The sequence below is a fragment of the Hyperoodon ampullatus genome, assembly GCF_949752795.1.
Source record: "Hyperoodon ampullatus genome assembly, chromosome: 8".
Classification (NCBI taxonomy): domain Eukaryota; kingdom Metazoa; phylum Chordata; class Mammalia; order Artiodactyla; family Ziphiidae; genus Hyperoodon; species Hyperoodon ampullatus.
Window position 1 is genome coordinate 58697861 of NC_136921.1, and position 19521 is coordinate 58717381.

A 19521-nucleotide genomic window follows, 5' to 3' on the forward strand; every position below is an offset into this window, starting at 1 on the left:
AATCTGCAGCCTGTGGAACGAAAACCATATTCACAGATAGACAAAATGAAAAGGCAGAGGACTAGGTACCAGAGGAAGGAACAAGATAAAACCCCAGAAAAAAAACGGAATGAAGTGGAGATAGGCAACTTTCCAGAAAAAGAATTCAGAATAATGATAGTGAAGATGATCCAGGACCTCGGAAAAAGAATGGAGGCAAAGATCAAGAAGATGCAAGAAATGTTTAACAAAGACCTAGAAGAATTAAAGAACAATCACCTGGAAGAATTAAAGAACAAACAAACAGAAATGAACAATACAATAACTGAAACGAAAACTACACTAAAAATAATCAACAGCAGAATAACAGAGGCAGAAGAACGGATAAGTGACCTGGAAGACAGAATGGTGGAATTCACTGCCATAGAACAGAATAAAGAAAAAAGAATGAAAAGAAATGAAGACAGTCAAAGAGACCTCTGGGGCAACATTAAACGCAACAACATTCATATTATAGGGGTCCCAGATGGAGAAGAGAGAGAGAAAGGATCTGAGAAAATATTTGAAGAGATTACAGTAGAAAACTTCCCTAACATGGGAAAGGAAATAGCCAAGTCCATGAAGCACAGAGGGTCCCAGGAAGTATAAACCCAAGGAGAAACACACTGAGACACAGTAATCAAATTGACCAAAATTACAGACAAAGAAAAATTACTGAAAGCAGCAAGGGAAAAATGACAAATAATATACAAGGGAACTCCCATAAGGTTAACAGCTGATTTCTCAGCAGAAACTCTACAAGCCAGAAGGGAGTGGTACAATATATTTAAAGTGATGAAAGGGAAAAACCTACACCCAACATTACTCTAGCTGGCAAGGATCTCATTCAGAATCGATGGAGAAATCAAAAGCTTTACAGACAAGGAAAAGCTAAGAGAATTCAGCACCACCAAACCAGCTCTACAACAAATGTTAAAGGTACTTCTCTAAATGGGAAACACAAGAGAAGAAAAGGACCTACAAAAACAAACCCAAAACAATTAAGAAAATGGTCATAGGAGCATACACATCAATAATTACCTTAAATGTGAATGGATTAAATTCTCCAACCAAAAGAGACAGGCTCAATGAATGGATACAAAAACAAGACCCTTATATATGCTGTCTACAAGAGACCCACTTCAGACTTAGGGACACATACAGACTGAAAGTGAGGGGACGGAAAAAGATATTCCATGCAAATGGAAATCAAAAGAAAGCTGGAGTAGCAATACCCATATCAGATAAAATAGACTTTAAAATAAAGAATATTATAAGAGACAAGGAAGGACACTACATAATGATCAAGGGGTCAATCCAAAAATATATAACAATTATAAATATATATGTACCCAACTTGGGAGCACCTCAATACATAAGGCAAATGTTAACAGCTATAAAAGATGAAATCGACAGAAACACAAAAATAGTGAGGGACATTAATGCCTCACTTACACCAATGGACAGATCATCCAGACAGAAAATTAATAAGGAAACACAAGCTTTAAATGACACAATAGACCAGAGAGATTTAATTGATATTTACAGGAAATTCCATCTGAAAACAGCAGATTACACTTCCTTCTCAAGTGCACATGAAACATTCTCCAGCATAGATCACATCTTGGGTCACAAATCAAATCTGGGTAAATTTAAGAAAATTAAAATCATATCAAGTATCTTTCCTGACCACAATGCTATGAGATTAGAAATCAATTATAGGGAAAAGAAACCCATAAAAAAAAGAAACACAAGGAGGACAAACTATATGTTACTAAATAACCAAGAGATCAATGAAGAAATCACAGAGGAAATGAAAAATTACCTAGAGACATATGACAATGAAAACACAATGATCCAAAACCTATGGGATGCAGCAAAAGCAGTTTTAAGAGGGAATTTTATAGCAATACAATCCTACCTCAAGAAACAAGAAAAATTTCAAATAAACAATCTAACCTTACACCTAAAGGAACTAGAGAAAGAAGAACAAACAAAACCCAAGGTTAGTAGAAGGAAAGAAATCATAAATATGAGAGTAAAAATAAATGAAACAGAAAGAAAGAAAACAATAGCAAAGATCAATAAAACTAAAGCTGGTTCTTTAAGATAAACAAAATTGATAAACCTATAGCGAGACTCAACAAGAAAAAGAGGAAGAGGACTCATATCAATAAAACTAGAAATGAAAAAGGAGAAGTTAGAATAGACACTGCAAAAATACAAAGCATCCTAAGAGGCTACTACAAGCAACCCTATGCCAATAAAATGGACAACTTGGAAGAGATGGACAAATTCTTAGAAAGGTATATCCTTTCAAGACTGAACCAAGAAGAAATAGGAAATATGAACAGACAAATCACAAGTAATAAAATTAAAACTGTGATTAAAAATCTTCCAACAAACAAAAGCCCAGGACCAGATGGCTTCACAGGTGAATTCTATCAAATATTTAGAGAAGAGCTAACACATCCTCCTCAAACTCTTCCAAAAAATTTCAGAGGAGGGAACACTCCCAAACTCATTCTACAAGGCCACCATCACCCTGATACCAAAATCACACAGAGATATTACAAAAATCGAAAACTAGAGACCAATATCACAGATGAACATAGATGCAAAAATCCTCAACAAAATACTAGTAAACAGAAACCAACAACACGTTAAAAGGATCATATACCATGATCAAGTGGGATTTATCCCAGGGATGAAAGGATTCTTCAATATATGCAAATCAACCAATGGGATACACCATATTCACAAACTGAAGAACAAAAACCATATGGTTATTTCAATAGATGCAGAAAAAGTTTTTGACAAAATTCAACACCAATTTATGATAAAAACTCTCCAGAAAGTGGGCATAGAAAGAACCTACCCTCAACATAATAAAGCATATATACAACAGACCCAAGGTAAACATCATTCTCAATGGTGAAAAACTGAAAGCATTTCCTCTAAGATCAGGAACGAGACAAGGATGTCCACTCTTGCCACTATTATTCAATATAGTTTTGGAAGTCCTAGCCATGGCAGTCAGAGAAGAAAAAGAAATAAAAGGAATCTAATTGGAAAAGAAGAAGTCAAACTGTCACTGTTTGCAGATGACATGATACTATACATAGAGAATCCTAAAGATGCCACCAGAAAACTACTAGAGCTAATCAATGAATTTGGTAAAGTTTCAGGATACAAAATTAATGCACAGAAATCTCTTGCATTCCTATACACTAACAATGAAAGATCAGAAAGAGAAATTAAGGAAACAATCCCATTCACCATTGCAACAAAAAGAATAAAATACCTAGGAATAAACCTACCTAAGGAGGTAAAAGACCTGTACTCAGAAAACTATAAGACACTGATGAAAGAAATCAGAGAGGACACTAACAGATGGAGAGAGATACCATTTTCTTGGATTGGAAGAACTAATATTGTGAAAATGACAGAAATACCCAAAGCAATCTACAGATTCAGTGCAATCCCTATTAAATTACCAATGGCATTTTTTACAGAATTGGGACCAAAAAATCTTAAAATTTGTATGGAGACACAAAAGACCCCAAATAGCCAAAGCAATCTTGAGGGAAAAAAAAAACAGAGCTGGAGGAATCAGACTCCCTGACTTCAGGCTATACTACAAAGGTACAGTAATCAAGACAGTATGGTACTGGCACAAAAACAGAAATATGAATCAATGGAACAGGATAGAAAGCCCAGAGATAAACCCACACACCCATGGTCAACTAATCTATGACAAAGGTGGCAAGGATATACAATGGAGAAAAGACAGTTCCTTCAATAAGTGGTGCTGGGAAAACTGGACAGCTACATGTAAAAGAATGAAATTAGAACACTGCTTACCACCATGCACAAACACAAGCTCAAAATGGATTCAAGACCTAAATGTAAGACCGGACACTATAAAACTCTTAGAGGAAAAGATAGGAAAAACAGTCTTTGACATAAATCACAGCAAGATCTTTTTTTTGCCTCACCTCCTAGAGTAATGGAAATTAAAACAAAAATAAGCAAATGGGACCTAATGAAACTTCAAAGCTTTTGCACAGTAAATGAAACCATAAACAAGATGAAAAGACAACCCTCAGAATGGGAGAAAATATTTGCAAACAAAGCAACTGACAAAGGGTTAATCTCCAAAATTTACAAGCTGCTCATGCAGCTCAATATCAAAAAAACAAACAACCCAATCTAAAAATGGGCAGAAGACCTAAACAGACATTTCTCCAAAGAAGATATACAGATTGCCAACCAACACATGAAAGGATGTTCAACATCACTAATTATTGGAGAAATGCAAATCAAAACTACAATGAGGTATCACCTCACACCAGTTAGAATGGGCATCAGCAGAAAATCTACAAACAACAAATGCTGGAGAGAAGGGAACCCTCTTGCACAGCTGGTGGGAATATAAATTGATTCAGGCACTATGGTGAACAGTATGAAGGGTCCGTAAAAAACTAAAAATAGAATTACGATGTGGCCAGCAATCTCACTACTGGGCATATACCCAGAGAAAACCATAATTCAAAAAGACACATGCACCCCAATGTTCACTGCAGCACTATTTACAATAGCCAGGTCATGGAAGCAACCTAAATGCCCATTGACAGATGAGTGGATAAAGAAGAAGTGGTACATATATACAACACATATATATGGCTGAATATTACTCAGCCATAAAAAGGAATGAAATTGGGTCATGTGTAGAGACATGGATGGAACTAGAGACTGTCATACAGAGTGAAGTAAGTTAGAAAGAGAAAAACAAAGATAATATATTAACACATATATGTGGAATCTAGAAAAATGGTAGATTTTTTATAAGTGAACTGGTTTGCAAGGCAGAAATAGAGACACAGATGTAGAGAACAAACATATGGACACCAAGGGGGGAAAGTGGGGTGGTGGTGGTGGTGGTGGGATGAATTGGGAGATTGGGATTGACATGTATACACTGATGTGTATAAAATAGATAAGTAATAAGAAACTGCTGTATAAAAAATTTTTTTTAATAAAATAAAAAATAAAATTCTGTTGCCAATGTTGAATTTTCATGACAGAAAAAAATGTGTGGATATCTAGGCACAAATTCAATTATTATAACACTAAAACGTTTCTAGTGTTAAAAACACATAGACATATAGCGACATAAAAATATTGAAAAATATACTGAAACAGTTTAGGGTTTTAAATATCCCCTAGTATGTTCAAGTATTAAAGTGATATCTACATAAAACAAATAAAGCATTGTTTTTAGCTCATTACAATTTTATGTTTTGGTATCTGGAACTCCACCATGAATATATTATTTAAAATTTAATGTATCACAGGAATGATGAACTTCTACATTATCAAAATAGAAGTAAATAGAGTGTATTAATCTGTTAAATTGGCTATATAATTGAGAAACCTATTTTTCCATTCACTCTTCAAATTAACCATTCACCTTAACAGACATGTTAGATATTAAATATTAAGTAAAACAGATTATAGTGTGGATATTTTATATTTGGAATTTACTTCTTGGCTTAAAAATGACTAGCTCACAGTAGACCTCAAATATTTATTGGAAAAAATGTGACATTATTTAACTTGATTTTTAAAAATAATATAGAACATTATTATGTAGAAAGAATATGTATAAGCATATACACATGTGCTATATGTTTGAGGCAGAGCCAGAATGTAACATTTTAAAATTATTATCTCTTTATTTTGCCCTTTTCTTCTCCCTATTATTTTTTGCCTTGTCTCATGATAAGTTTGATATTTCCTGAATCATGGTCATAAAAGGTTATTCAGAATTATATCTCCTTTAGAATGTGTTTCTACTTGTATTTTAAAGGAAGAGTCAGCAAGCTATGACCTGCAGACCAATTCGGGTCCACTACCTGAATTTTAAGTAAAGTTTTATTGGAACACAGTCATAATCGTTTGTAAACATATAGTATATGGCTTCTTTGGTGCTAAAACAGTGGAGTTGGGTAGTTGAAACAGGCAAAATCTAAAAAATTTACTATCTGACCATTTACAGAAAAGATCTGCTGACCTGTGCTCTAAAATGTTCTGAATTCTGCTTATGATTTATAGAACACCCCATCAAATGTATACATATCAATATAACAGCATGCTGTGCTGAAAGATCCTGATACCAGTGAGTATTCCATACCAGGAAGGTCATGGTAGTTTAAGTAGATAACTTTACATAACAAAGTCATTTGTGGAAAAGTTTGGGATGCAGACAATGACACCTAATTTTTCTTAGGAATCCTGTGTGTACGCAAATACCAACCCAGGACTGAAATAAATTCCCTAACAAAAAGTGAATGAATCTGGTCATTTCATTGCAGGAATATAACACTTAAGTGCAAACCGAATTGATGCTTCACATAAATAAGGGAACAAAGGCTGACAGTTCAAACAGACTCTGAAAGAAGCTAATTACCAAATATTTTTATGGGAAAAAGCAAAGTTTATCCTATTGCTTATTTCTTTACTCTCACAAATGCATGGGCACTACTCAATTATTGAGAGGTGAACTAATTATTTTGTACATTATACATACCCTTTGTCTCTTTTCTGTTTGTATACTTGTGTGTTTTTTTTCAGCTGAATGCCTAAAGTTCTACCATTTCACTAATCATTAACCACAATTTAAGAACAAGGAAGCAGAATTTAAAGACTATGGAAATGAATTCACTCTTGCCCTTATTGTTCAGTTCTGTTAAAAGAGTAGGAAATTCTTCATTAAAATTAGGTCTTTTGTTACCTATTGTCTTTATTAATTATATCTTTTAGAAAACAAGAGTTGTTACTTTGTTTAGTGTCTAGGTGCATAATTATTGTCTTAATACAAAAGCTAAATTCATCTAGGAATAAATATAGACCCATTACTAATTTTCTAAAGTGTAAAGATGAAGATAATTGACTTTTTTCTTCCTATTTTTATGACTCACTCTCTAAGATTTCATTTAAAAATTATATTTATCTGATTCCTTTTAGTTTTATTGATAATCACTTTGCTAGGAACATTATAGATTCTGAAAACAGCCTTTGTTATTAATTGATTCAAAAGCCTTGAATTTTCTTCACTCTTGATGTAAAATGTTTGCAGTATTAAGGTTGAAATGACCTTTAAAGAGCTATTTTGTCCTAGAAAACAAAAAGAGATTTTCTATGGATAAAATCCATTAATAATTAACATTGTTTTGATATCTGAGTGTTAACAGTCCCTAAACAAAATAAATCGACCTGTGAGAGAATAAAGTTAAGCCAGACAATTTGTATCTCATTGAAAACAGATGTTATACCTCTCTAAAACTGGAAGAAATTTAAATTTTCTTTTAATTGTATTTTATCAGGAAAAATCCATATTTTCATTAAAAGAGAGAAGTTAAAAAACATTAGGATGGAAGATTATGTGAATTTGCTGATTCCATAACATGATTTGATAATTTCTCCAAACTGAGAGCCAATACCTGTACTTAATTCTCAATAAAGTTCAGTGCCTAGGAAATAATAGCAATTTGTGTGTTCTAGTAAAAGTGAATTGAAAGTATCTTTAGAATATTTTCATGAAAGAAAAACAAGACAAGTGACTGAGTCTTATTGTGTATAGGATCTACTGATATCTTATTTCCTATGTGTTTAGGATTAAACTGTGGTGCTAAAAACATGATGGTTCAGCTGAGATAGGATATGATGTAGGTGGGAAGTCAAAAGATATTGGTTTCCATTTCCATTCTCTCTATGCTTAAATGTGTAACCTAAGTCTTCAGCTAAATATCAGGTTTGATACCTGCAGCGCCCTGACTGGATTCAATCTCCCAGGTAGGATTTTGTTGCTTTCTGGTTGGCAGAACTGCCAGACCTTTTTGGATTTTCCACTAAGAACTTGGCATAATCATTTGAATTCAAAATATCGCCTAAAAATGTCTTTATAGATCAAAGGGCCCAGTCTCAACATCTCTAACACAGAACATTATCAGCTCATTCCAGGAAGAAGCATCACGTTTTTGTTATTGTTACATACACATAAGGATAATTTTATCTAGCTTAGCCCTTTCCCTCATCTGCACAATGAAACGACTGAACTAAATTATCTTTCCATTTGCTTCCAGCTTCCTAAATTTTTTGAGTCTATGAGGTAAAACTTTTGAGTCTATGAGGCAGAGAAACATGTTCTTTGGGTGAATGGAGAAATTTTGTGGGAATGTCCACAGCTATTCCAATGACAAAGTTTCAGAATCCACTTTATCAAGGAGAATTGTGTGTGGGGCTGGGGTGGGGTGAGGAAAATAAAAACAAATAAAGAGACAGATGGACTTCTTGTGATGATTTAATGTAATGGCCTGCGTCCCTTCTAGTGTCCTTTGGCAAATTTCATTACAATGACCCATAATAAGTAGAAAGGTCTTTCTCTTTCATTTTAAAGAGAAAATGAGTATTCAATTGAGAACAACATAGTAATTATTTGGGGATCATACCAATGTTAATTCACAGAGACAGAAAAAAATAAAAGAGATTATACTCGACAGCTGCAGAAGCAGACAGCTGGACATAGGAATAAAGAGCAGACAACCTCTGAAATGCCAGCTGTATAATCCTAGGCAAGTATCTTAACCTCTCTGGTAATCCTTATTCTGAGTGATAAATGGAATAACAAATGGAAAGTTCCTGGCAATTTGTGGGATGCCAACACAGGTTAACTCCTTTTTCCCCCCTTTAGAATCATGGATGGAATCTCCTCTCCGGTACTTAACTGTTTTATAGATACAAAAAAGATGTTGATAGAGAGATGGGGAAGATGGCAGAAGACTAAGACATGGAGATCACCTTCCTACCCACAGATAAATCAGAAATACATCTACACATGGAACAACTCCTACAGAGCACCGACTGAACGCTGGTAGTAGACCTCAGACCACCGAAAAAGCAAGAAACTCCCCACGTACCGGGTAGGGCAAAAGAAAAAAGAATAAAGAATAGGGACGGGACCTGCACCAGTGGGAGGGAGCCATGAAGGAGGAAAGGTTTCCACACATTAGAAGCCCGTCTGTGGGTGGAGACTGTCGGTGGTGGAGGGGGGGAGCTTCGGGGCCGCGGAGGAGAGCACAGCAACAGGGGCACAGAGGGCAAAGCAGAGAGATTTCCGCACAGAGGATCGGTGCTGACCAGCACTCACCAGCCCGAGAGGCTTGTCTGCTCACTCGCCAGGGTGGGTGGGGGCTGGGAGCTGAGGCTCGGGCTTAGGTCAGATCCCAGGGAGAGGACTGGGTTGGTGGCGTGAACAAAGCCTAAAGGGGTTAGTGCACCATGGCTAGCTGGGAGGGAGTCTGGGAAAATGACTGGACTTGCCAAAGAGGCAAGAGACTTTTTCTTCCCTCTTTGTTACCTGGTGCGCGAGGAGAGGGGATTAAGAGCGCTGCTTAAAGGAGCTCCAGAGACGGGCACGAGCCATGGCTAACAGAGAGGACCCCAGAGATGGGCATGAGACGCTAAGGCTGCTGCTGCCGCCACCAAGAAGCCTGTGTGCAAGCACGAGTCACTATCCACACCTCCCGTCAAGGGAGCCTGTGCAGCCCGCCATTGCCTGGGTCCTGCGATCCAGGGACAACTTACCTGGGAGAATACACGGCGCGCCTCAGGCTGGTGCAATGCCATGCTGGCCTCTGCTGCCACAGGCTCGGCCTGCACCTGTGCCCCTCCCTCCCCCGGCCTGAGTGAGCCAGAGCCCCCGAATCAGCTGCTCCTTTAACCCCGTCCTGTCTGAGCGACGAACAGATGCCCTCCGGTAACCTACACACAGAGGTGGGGCCAAATCCAAAGCTGAACCCCAGGAGATGTGCGAAAAAAGAAGAGAAAGGGAAATTTCTCCCAGCATCCTCAGGAGCAGTGGATTAAATCACAATCAACTTGATGTACCCTGCATCTGTGGAATACCTGAATAGACAACAACTCATCACAAATTGAGGAGGTGGACTTTGAGAGCAAGATTTATTATTTTTTCCCCTTTTCCTCTTTTTTGTGAGTATGTATGTGTATGTTTCTGTGTGAGATTTTGTCTGTATAGCTTTGCTTTCACCATTTGTCCTAGGGGTCTATCTGTCCGGTTTTTTTTTTTTGTATTTTTTTTTTTACTAAAAATTTTTTTTTTCTTAATAATTATTTTTTTATTTTAATAACTTTATTTTATTTTCGCTTACTTTATTTTATTTTATTTTATACTCTTTCTTTCTTTCTCTCTCCCTTCCTTTCTTTCTTTCTTTCTTCCTTTCTTCCTTTCTTTCTTCTTTTTCTACCTTTTATTCTGAGCCGTGTGGATGAAAGGCTCTTGCTGCTTCAGCCAGGAGACAGTGCTGTGCCTCTGAGGTGGGAGAGCCAACTTCAGGACACTGGTCCACAAGAGACCTCCCAGCTCCATGTCATATCAAACAGCGAAAATCTCCCAGAGATCTCCATCTCAACATCAGCACCCAGCTTCAATCAGCAACCAGCAAGCTACAGTGCTGGACACCCTATACCAAACAACTTGCAAGACAGGAACACAACCCACCCATTAGCAGAGAGCTTGCCTAAAATCATAATAAGTCCACAGACACCCCAAAACACACCGCCAGACGTGGACCTGCCCACCAGAAAGACAAGATACAGCCTCATCCACCAGAACACAGGCACTAGTCCCCTCCAACAGGAAGCATACACAACCCACTGAACCAACCTTAGCCACTGGGGACAGACACCAAAAACAACGGGAACTACGAACCTGCAGCCTGCAAAAAGGAGACCCCAAACACAGTAACATAAGCAAAATGAGAAGACAGAAAAACACATAGAAGATGAAGGAGCAAGATAAAAACCCACCAGGCCTAACAAATGAAGGGGAAATAGGCAGTCTACCAGAAAAAGAATTCAGAATAATGATAGTAAAGATGATCCAAAATCGTGGAAATACAATAGACAAAATGCAAGAAACATTTAACAGGGACCTAGAGGAACTAAAGATGAAACAAGCAATGATGAACAACACAATAAATGAAACTAAAAATACTCTAGAGGGATCAATAGCAGAATAACTGAGGCAGAAGAACAGATAAGTGACCTGGAAGATAAAATAGTGGAAATAACTACTGCAGAGCAGACGAAAGAAAAAAGAATAAAAAGAACTGGGGACAGTCTCAGAGACCTCTGGGACAACATTAAATTCATCAACATTCGAATTATAGGGTTTCCAGAAGAAGAAGAGAAAAAGAAAGGGGCTGAGAGAATATTTGAAGAGATTAGAGTTGAAAACTTCCCTAATATGGGAAAGAAAATAGTTAATCAAGTCCAGGCAGGAAGCACACAGAGTCCCATACAGGATAAATCCAAGGAGAAACACGCCAAGACACATATTAAGCAAACTGTGAAAAATTAAACACAAAGAAAACATATTAAAAGCAGCAAGGGAAAAACAACAAATAACACACAAGGGAATCCCCATAAGGTTAACAGCTGATCCTTCAGCAGAAACTCTGCCAGCCAGAAGGGACTGGCAAGATATATCTAAAGTGATGAAGGAGAAAAAACTACAACCAAGATTACTCTACCCAGCAAGGATCTCATTCAGATTTGATGGAGAAATTAAAACCTTTACAGAAAAGCAAAAGCTGAGAGAGTTCAGCACCACCAAACCAGCTTTACAACAAATGCTAAAGGGCCTTCTCTAGGCAAGAAACACAAGAGAACGAAAAGACCTATAATAACAAAACCAAAACAATTAAGAAAATGCGAATAGGAACATACATATCAATAAATACCTTAAATGTAAATGGATTAAACGCTCCCACCAAAAGACACACACTGGCTGAATGGATACAAAAACAAGACCCTTATATATGCTGTCTACAAGAGACACACTTCAGACCTAGAGACACATACAGGCTGAAAGTGAGGGGATGGAAAAAGATATTCCATGCAAATGGAAACCAAAAGAAACCTGGAATAGCAATTCTCATATCAGACAAAATAGACTTTAAAATAAAGACTATTAGAGAGACAAAGAAGGACATTACATAATGATCAAGGGATCAATCCAAGAAGAAGATATAACAATTGTAAAGATTTATGCACCCAAAATAGCAGCACCTCAATACATAAGGCAAATACTAACAGCCATAAAAGGGGAAATTGACAGTAACACATTCATAGTAGGGGACTTTAACACCCCACTTTCAACAATGGACAGATCATCCAAAATGAAAATAAATAAGGAAACACAAGGGTTGAATGATATATTAAACAAGATGGACTTAATTGATATTTCTAGGACATTCCACCCTAAAACAACAGAATACACATTTTTCTCAAGTGCTCATGGAATGTTCTCCAGGTTATATCATATCTTGGGTCACAAATCAAGCCTTGGTAAATTTAAGAAAATTGAAATTTTATCAATATCTTTTCCGAACACAATGCCATGAGACTAGATATCAATTACAGGAAAAGATCTGTAAAAATTACAAACACATGGAGACTAAACAATACACTACTTAATAACGAAGTGATCACTGAATAAGTCAAAGAGGAAATAAAAAAATACCTAGAAATAAATGACAATGGAGACACAATGACCCAAAACCTATGGGATGCAGCAAAAGCAGTTCTAAGAGGGAAGTTTACAGCAATACAATCCTACCTTAAGAAACAGGAAACATCTCGAATAAACAACCTAACCTTGCACCTAAAGCAATTAGAGAAAGAAGAACAAAAAACCCCAAAAGTTAGCAGAAGGAAACAAATCATAATGATCAGATCAGAAATAAGTGAAAAAGAAATGAAGGAAACAATAGCAAAGATCAATAAAACTAAAAGCTGGTTCTTTGAGAAGATAAACAAAATTGATAAACCGTTATCCAGACTCATCAAGAAAGAAAGGGAGAAGACTCAAATCAATAGAATTAGAAATGAAAAAGGAGAAGTAACAACTGACACTGCAGAAATACAAAAGATCATGAGAGATTACTACAAGCAACTCTATGCCAATAAAATGGACAACCTGGAAGAAATGGACAAATTCTTAGAAATGCACAACCTGCCAAGACTGAATCAGGAAGAAATAGAAAATATGAATAGACCAATCACAAGCACTGAAATTGAAACTGTGATTAAAAATCTTCCAACAAACAAAAGCCCAGGACCAGATGGCTTCCCAGGCGAATTCTATCAAATATTTAGATAAGAGGTAATACCTATCCTTCTCCAACTCTTCCAAAATATAGCAGAGGCAGGAACACTCCCAAACACGTTCTATGAGGCCACCATCACCCTGATACCAAAACCAGGCAAGGATGTCACAAAGAAAGAAAACTACAGGCAAATATCACTGATGAACATAGATGCAAAAATCCTCAACAAAATACTAGCAAACAGAATCCAACAGCACATTAAAAGGATCATACACCATGATCAAGTGGGGTTTATTCCAGGAATGCAAGGATTCTTCAATATATGCAAATCAATCAATGTGATACACCATATTAACAATTTGAAGGAGAAAAACCATATGGTCATCTCAATTGATGCAGAGAAAACTTTGGACAAAATTCAACACCTATTTATGATAAAAACCCTGCAGAAAGTAGGCATAGAGGGAACTTTCCTCAACATAATAAAGGCCATATATGACAAACCAACAGCCGAAATCATCCTCAATGGTGAAAAACTGAAAGCATTTCCACTAAGATCAGGAACAAGACAAGGTTGCCCACTCTCACCACTCTTATTCAACATAGTTTTGGAAGTTTTAGCCACAGCAATCAGAGAAGAAAAGGAAATAAAAGGAATCCAAATCGGGAAAGAAGACGTAAAGCTGTCACTGTTTGCAGTTGACATGATACTATACATAAAGAATCCTAAAGATGCCACTAGAAAACTACTAGAGCTAATCAATGTATTTGGTAAGGTAGCAGGATACAAAATTAATGCTCAGAAATCTCTTGCATTCCTATACACTAATGATGAAAAATCTGAAAGTGAAATCAAGAAAACACTCCCACTTACCATTGCAACAAAAAGAATAAAATATCTAGGAATAAACCTACCTAAGGAGACAAAAGACCTGTATGCAGAAAATTATAAGACACTGATGAAAGAAATTAAGGATGGTACAAATAGATGGAGAGATATACCATGTTCTTGGATTGGAAGAATCAACATTGTGAAAATGACTCTACTACACAAAGCAATCTACAGATTCAATGCAATCCCTATCAAACTACCACTGACATTTTTCACAGAACTAGAACAAAAAATTTCACAATTTGTATGGAAACACAAAAGACCCCAAATAGCCAAAGCAAACTTGCGAACAAAAAATGGAGCTGGAGAAATCAGGCTCCCTGACTTCAGACTATACTACAAAGCTCCAGTAATCAAGACAGTATGGTACTGACACAAAAACAGAAAGATAGATCAATGGAACAGGATAGAAATCCCAGAGATAAACCCACGCACATATGGTCAACCTGTCTTTGATAAAGGAGGCAGGAATGTACAGTGGAGAAAGGACAGCCTCTTCAATAATTGGTGCTGGGAAAACTGGACAGGGATATGTAAAAGAATGAAATTAGAACACTCCCTAACACCATACACAAAAATAAGCTCAAAATGGATTAAAGATCTAAATGTAAGGACAGAAAATATCAAACTCTTAGAAGAAAACATAGGCAGAACACTCTATGACATAAATCACAGCAAGATCCTTTTTGACCCACCTCCTAGAGAAATGGAAATAAAAACAAAAATAAACAAATGGGACCTAATGAAACTTCAATGCTTTTGCACAGCAAAGGAAACCATAAAGAAGACCAAAAGACAACCCTCAGAATGGGAGAAAATATTTGCAAATGAAGCAACTGACAGAGGATTAATCTCCAAAATTTACAAGCAGGTCATGCAGCTCAGTAACAAAAAAACAAACAACCCAATCCAAAAATGGGCAGAAGATCTAAATAGACATTTCTCCAAAGAAGATATACAGACTGCCAACAAACACATGAAGGAATGCTCAACATCATTAATCATTAGAGAAATGTAAATCAAAGCTACAATGAGATATCATCTCACACCTGTCAGAATGGCCATCATCAAAAAATCTAGAAACAATAAATGCTGGAGAGTTTGTGGAGAAAAGGGAACACTCTTGCACTGCTGGTGGGAATGTGAATTGGTACAGCCACTATGGAGAACAGTATGGAGGTTCCTTAAGAAACTACAAATAGAACTACCATATGACCCAGCAATCCCACTACTGGGCATATACCCTGAGAAAACCATAATTCAAAAAGAGTCATGTACCAAAATGTTCATTGCAGCTCTATTTACAATAGCCAGGAGATGGAAACAACCTAAGTGTCCATCATCGGATGAATGGGTAAAGAAGATGTGGCACATATATACAATGGAATATTACTCAGCCATAAAAAGAAACGAAATTGAGCTATTTGTAATGAGGTGGATGGACCTATAGTGTGTCATACAGAGTGAAGTAAGTCAGAAAGATAAAGACAAATACCATATGCTAACACATATATATGGAATTTAAGAAAAAGAAATGTCATGAAGAACCTAGGGGTAAGACAGGAATAAAGACACAGACATACTCTGTCTGTGTCCATAGAGAGTGGACCTGAGAATATGGGGAGGGGGAAGGGTAAGCTGTGACAAAGTGAGAGAGTGGCATGGACATATATACACTACCAAACGTAAAATAGCTAGTGGGAAGCAGCCGAATAGCACAGGGCGATCAGGTCGGTACTTTGTGACCACCTAGAGGAGTGGGATAGGGAGGGTGGGAGGGAGGGAGACGCAAGAGGGAAGAGATATGGGAACATCTGTATATGTATAACTGATTCACTTTGTTATAAAGGAGAAACTAACACACCATTTTAAAGCAATTATACTCCAATAAAGATGTAAAAAAAAAACAAAAAACAAAGATGTAAACTTTTCTTATCTTTCTGAAACTTTCTATCTATTGGACAGAGAGTACATAAAAAAAGAAGTAAACAATAATAAAAGATAAAGCAGATTTCATATCTATTATATTTTATTGAATCCTAGGCTGAAATTGCCAGTATTATTGGATAAATGAAAGTGGCTATGCTGTATTGAGGAAATGTAAATGATTAGATCCGTACACCTAGCCTTGTACGCCATCATGGAAATAAACTCCAGGATGAGGAAACAGAAGTTACTAGATGAATAAGACAAAACAAATAAGTGTTGATTCTGAAATATAAACAACTTTTGTGGTCAAGAAATAGACTCTTTCACTCAATAATTATTTATCAAATACTCATTATATATCAAATATTGTACTTGACTATGAAACTACAAAGATAAAATAAAATTTCTCTAGTTCCCTTCTTAAATTGGGAACAAGGATGTAGAGAGGCAAATGAATAAATGCATGCATGAATGAATGCAGATGAAGCCCAAAAGAAATGGAAGTTTCCAAAGCAGAAACAAAAGCAGTTAAAGCAAAAGAACATAAGCATGTATGAGCACGTACATTAATAATGGTACACATTTGACTGCCTAATGGATTGGGGAACTTGTTAAAGATTATTTATAATAATTCAAAATTGAAGGTCAATACATACTAAATCTCAAATTTGCATTTAATTTGTATTTGTGATGTAAATAAGAGATCACACATTCCAGCATCACCCAGCTCATTCACTTAATGCAGCAGGTAGTAAATACTCCCTTTTTAGCCAAACAGAAGACATTAGAGAACAGTAATTATAAAACAGTGTCAGGGGCTTTCTCAAAGAAAAATCCAAATATTTGAGGGATATTGTTGCATTTAGAAGAAATTATAAAATTTAGGCAGAATCTATTCTAGAGAAAACCTGTTCCCTTCTCAATCAAGTCCACGTTGAAATTATTTGTTATAATTTTTTACAACAATTTCTAAATGGAATTTGACATGGAAGAAGAGCTGTCTAAAGATACTGCACAATTTTCATATTTTCATATGTTTATTATAGAAATGCCTTATTCCTTGTGTGAAATATGCTTGAGATAATTCCCAAAAAGAGTATAAGAATGAAAGTTTACATAACTCAAATGAACTAAACTATCAACAATGGGATAAGATTAATTCTATATATTTGGTGTTTTACAGATGTGACGTATGTCCAACATCTCTCGCTCATGCTCTCTTTTTAAAAATATTACAGCCAGGGAGATAAAGACTTGTAAGGAAAGACTGAAGTCTCATTTTAACTTTATTCTTGATGTTCTTACAGGTAAAACCATCTTTTTACAAAACTTTTCAATATTTAATAAATGGTCAGGACTGAGGCTCTAGAGGAAGTTCCCTCATACCAAATTCTTTGACAGTCCAGCCTCACTGTTTTTCCACTTGGAAAAACTATTCACCCAGTAGCTACAAAAGGGTAACTATAAATATGTGTACCAACCAAAGGATTCAGAACCAAAAAGTGCTAAATTAATGATAAACAGGCATTGAAACAAAGGAAGGAATCATGTGCCATGGATGGTCTTTCTATTCCACTTTAACTCATAGACTCTGTGTGTATGCGTGTGCATGTGCATGCGCATATGCACACTTGCATAGTGACTTGTAAAGATATTGTATCTTCTTTGCCTAGTAAAGGAGTTTGGAAGTGAGAGAAAGAGCAGCACAATATGAAGGAAGAAAGAGATGGGTGTACATTAATCTAGGAGGCGACTAGTCATTAACATGTTTCCCATATATTAATCACATTGCTGATGAAAAAATGATCACCATAGAAATTCTTTTCTTGAAAGTGGTATCAGAAAGAATATGAATTGAACTTAAGCTCAGGAATTTTCTGAAATAGAGATTATATATGGAATGTCATTCTTGGTATCTCCTTCTCTTTTACTATTAAAAGTCAATTCAAGAGTATTTTCTGCCCTTTTGAAAATAATTTGAGTTGAGAGAAACTGCACCATATGCTCTGCTTACCCAGGCAGTGTAAAGCAAAGTGCTGAGCAATTATATGGTGAATTTGATCAGTTTTGACAGCCAGTCCTGAAACTCAAGCCAGAATCCCCAACTCTTTCTTCTGCAGCAGGTTCTCGGACTGAATTATATGACTAATTGAATCAAATTTCTACTTTACCTTGGCAATGTCCTCACAAATCCTACAAGTGCAAAATGGCCTTCCTGATCAGTGTTAACAATTCTATGTGTCATGGTTATTTTACAACTTCCATATCAGCATACATGAAATAATGATGGATAAAAATATTTCAATGCCCTTTGAAATACTATGGATTGTCTTACACACCGAAATCATCCCAGAGTGATGCCTGTCCTCAATTCCTGCATCTTGTATTCACCAAGTAGAATATTTGATTAGGGAATCCTAGTACAACTTATAATCAGTTAAATATAAATTAGTTCAGGAAATTCTTCTCATTCTTTCCTTGAAACATGTCCAACAATCATGTGGGTTACCTGGATCATTTCCTTAGCATGTTACCGTAATCATATAAGAAATGCATGGCATTCACACTGACAGTATGTCCTTTACAGTAATATATTAGTGAAATTGAGATGACCTCAAGATAAAGGTCATTAACCTTAGCCACTGATTCTATAATCCAAACCCAAATAACTCTCTAGAGAGTCTCTAAGGGGATGGGCCACTCACTTTGGATACTCATAAGGGTAAAGCAATCTCCCCAAAACTTCTTAATGTGCAATGATTAGTTTAACTTAGAGATACATGCACATAGAACAGAGGGATGGGATCTCACTTCTGAGATGAAAGCAAATTAACACCGGGGCAATTTATCTTTCACAGCATATTATGGGTCAGTGTCAGCACACCACAGATGTACACCTCATGAGGAGGGTAAAAAGACATCTGTGAGATGGGGGGAAATGTACCAATAGTATATATTCAGTCTAAGTTAGTAATGAAATGTCAACCACACCCCAAATGAATGTTTCAAATATACAAAAAAAAAGAGGAAAAATATCTTTTTATATACCTTTCCTTTTTCCACTCCAGATTAGTGATAGGCCAAAAGTTCTAGTTCATATATACTAGTGGACCAACTAAATTGAGAGAGGAAAGGACACAAGAATGAGATAGAGATAAAGGGAGAGGGGGAAAGAGAGAGAGAAAGAGATTTATCATTCCTCTCTATTTTGAAGCAAAATTAAATAAAAATATATTCATGTTGAATTTTATAAGATACTGTTCCAAAAATTTTCTTAGTCATTTTCTGTTTTTATTATAGCTTCTGTTATGTCCACTCTCAGCAGAGACATGACTCATGCCATGACCACCATGAGGACCATGTGTTTTATCACTTCATGGCTCATAGGTGACTAGCCATATTTGGATCATGCCTCGACTCTTATAACCCAGGTCACATCAGTAAAATCAAAATCAGACAATATCTCTTTTAACAAATCACTTACGGAGT

General features: G+C 36.2%; 1 protein-coding gene across 1 annotated transcript in view; it reads right to left on the reverse strand.

Moving 5' to 3' along the window:
* LRP1B (LDL receptor related protein 1B) overlaps positions 1–19521 on the reverse strand; it is a gene marked incomplete at both ends in the record, with an annotated part of 1860945 nt that overhangs the window by 691087 nt on the left and 1150337 nt on the right. The window lies entirely within an intron of this gene.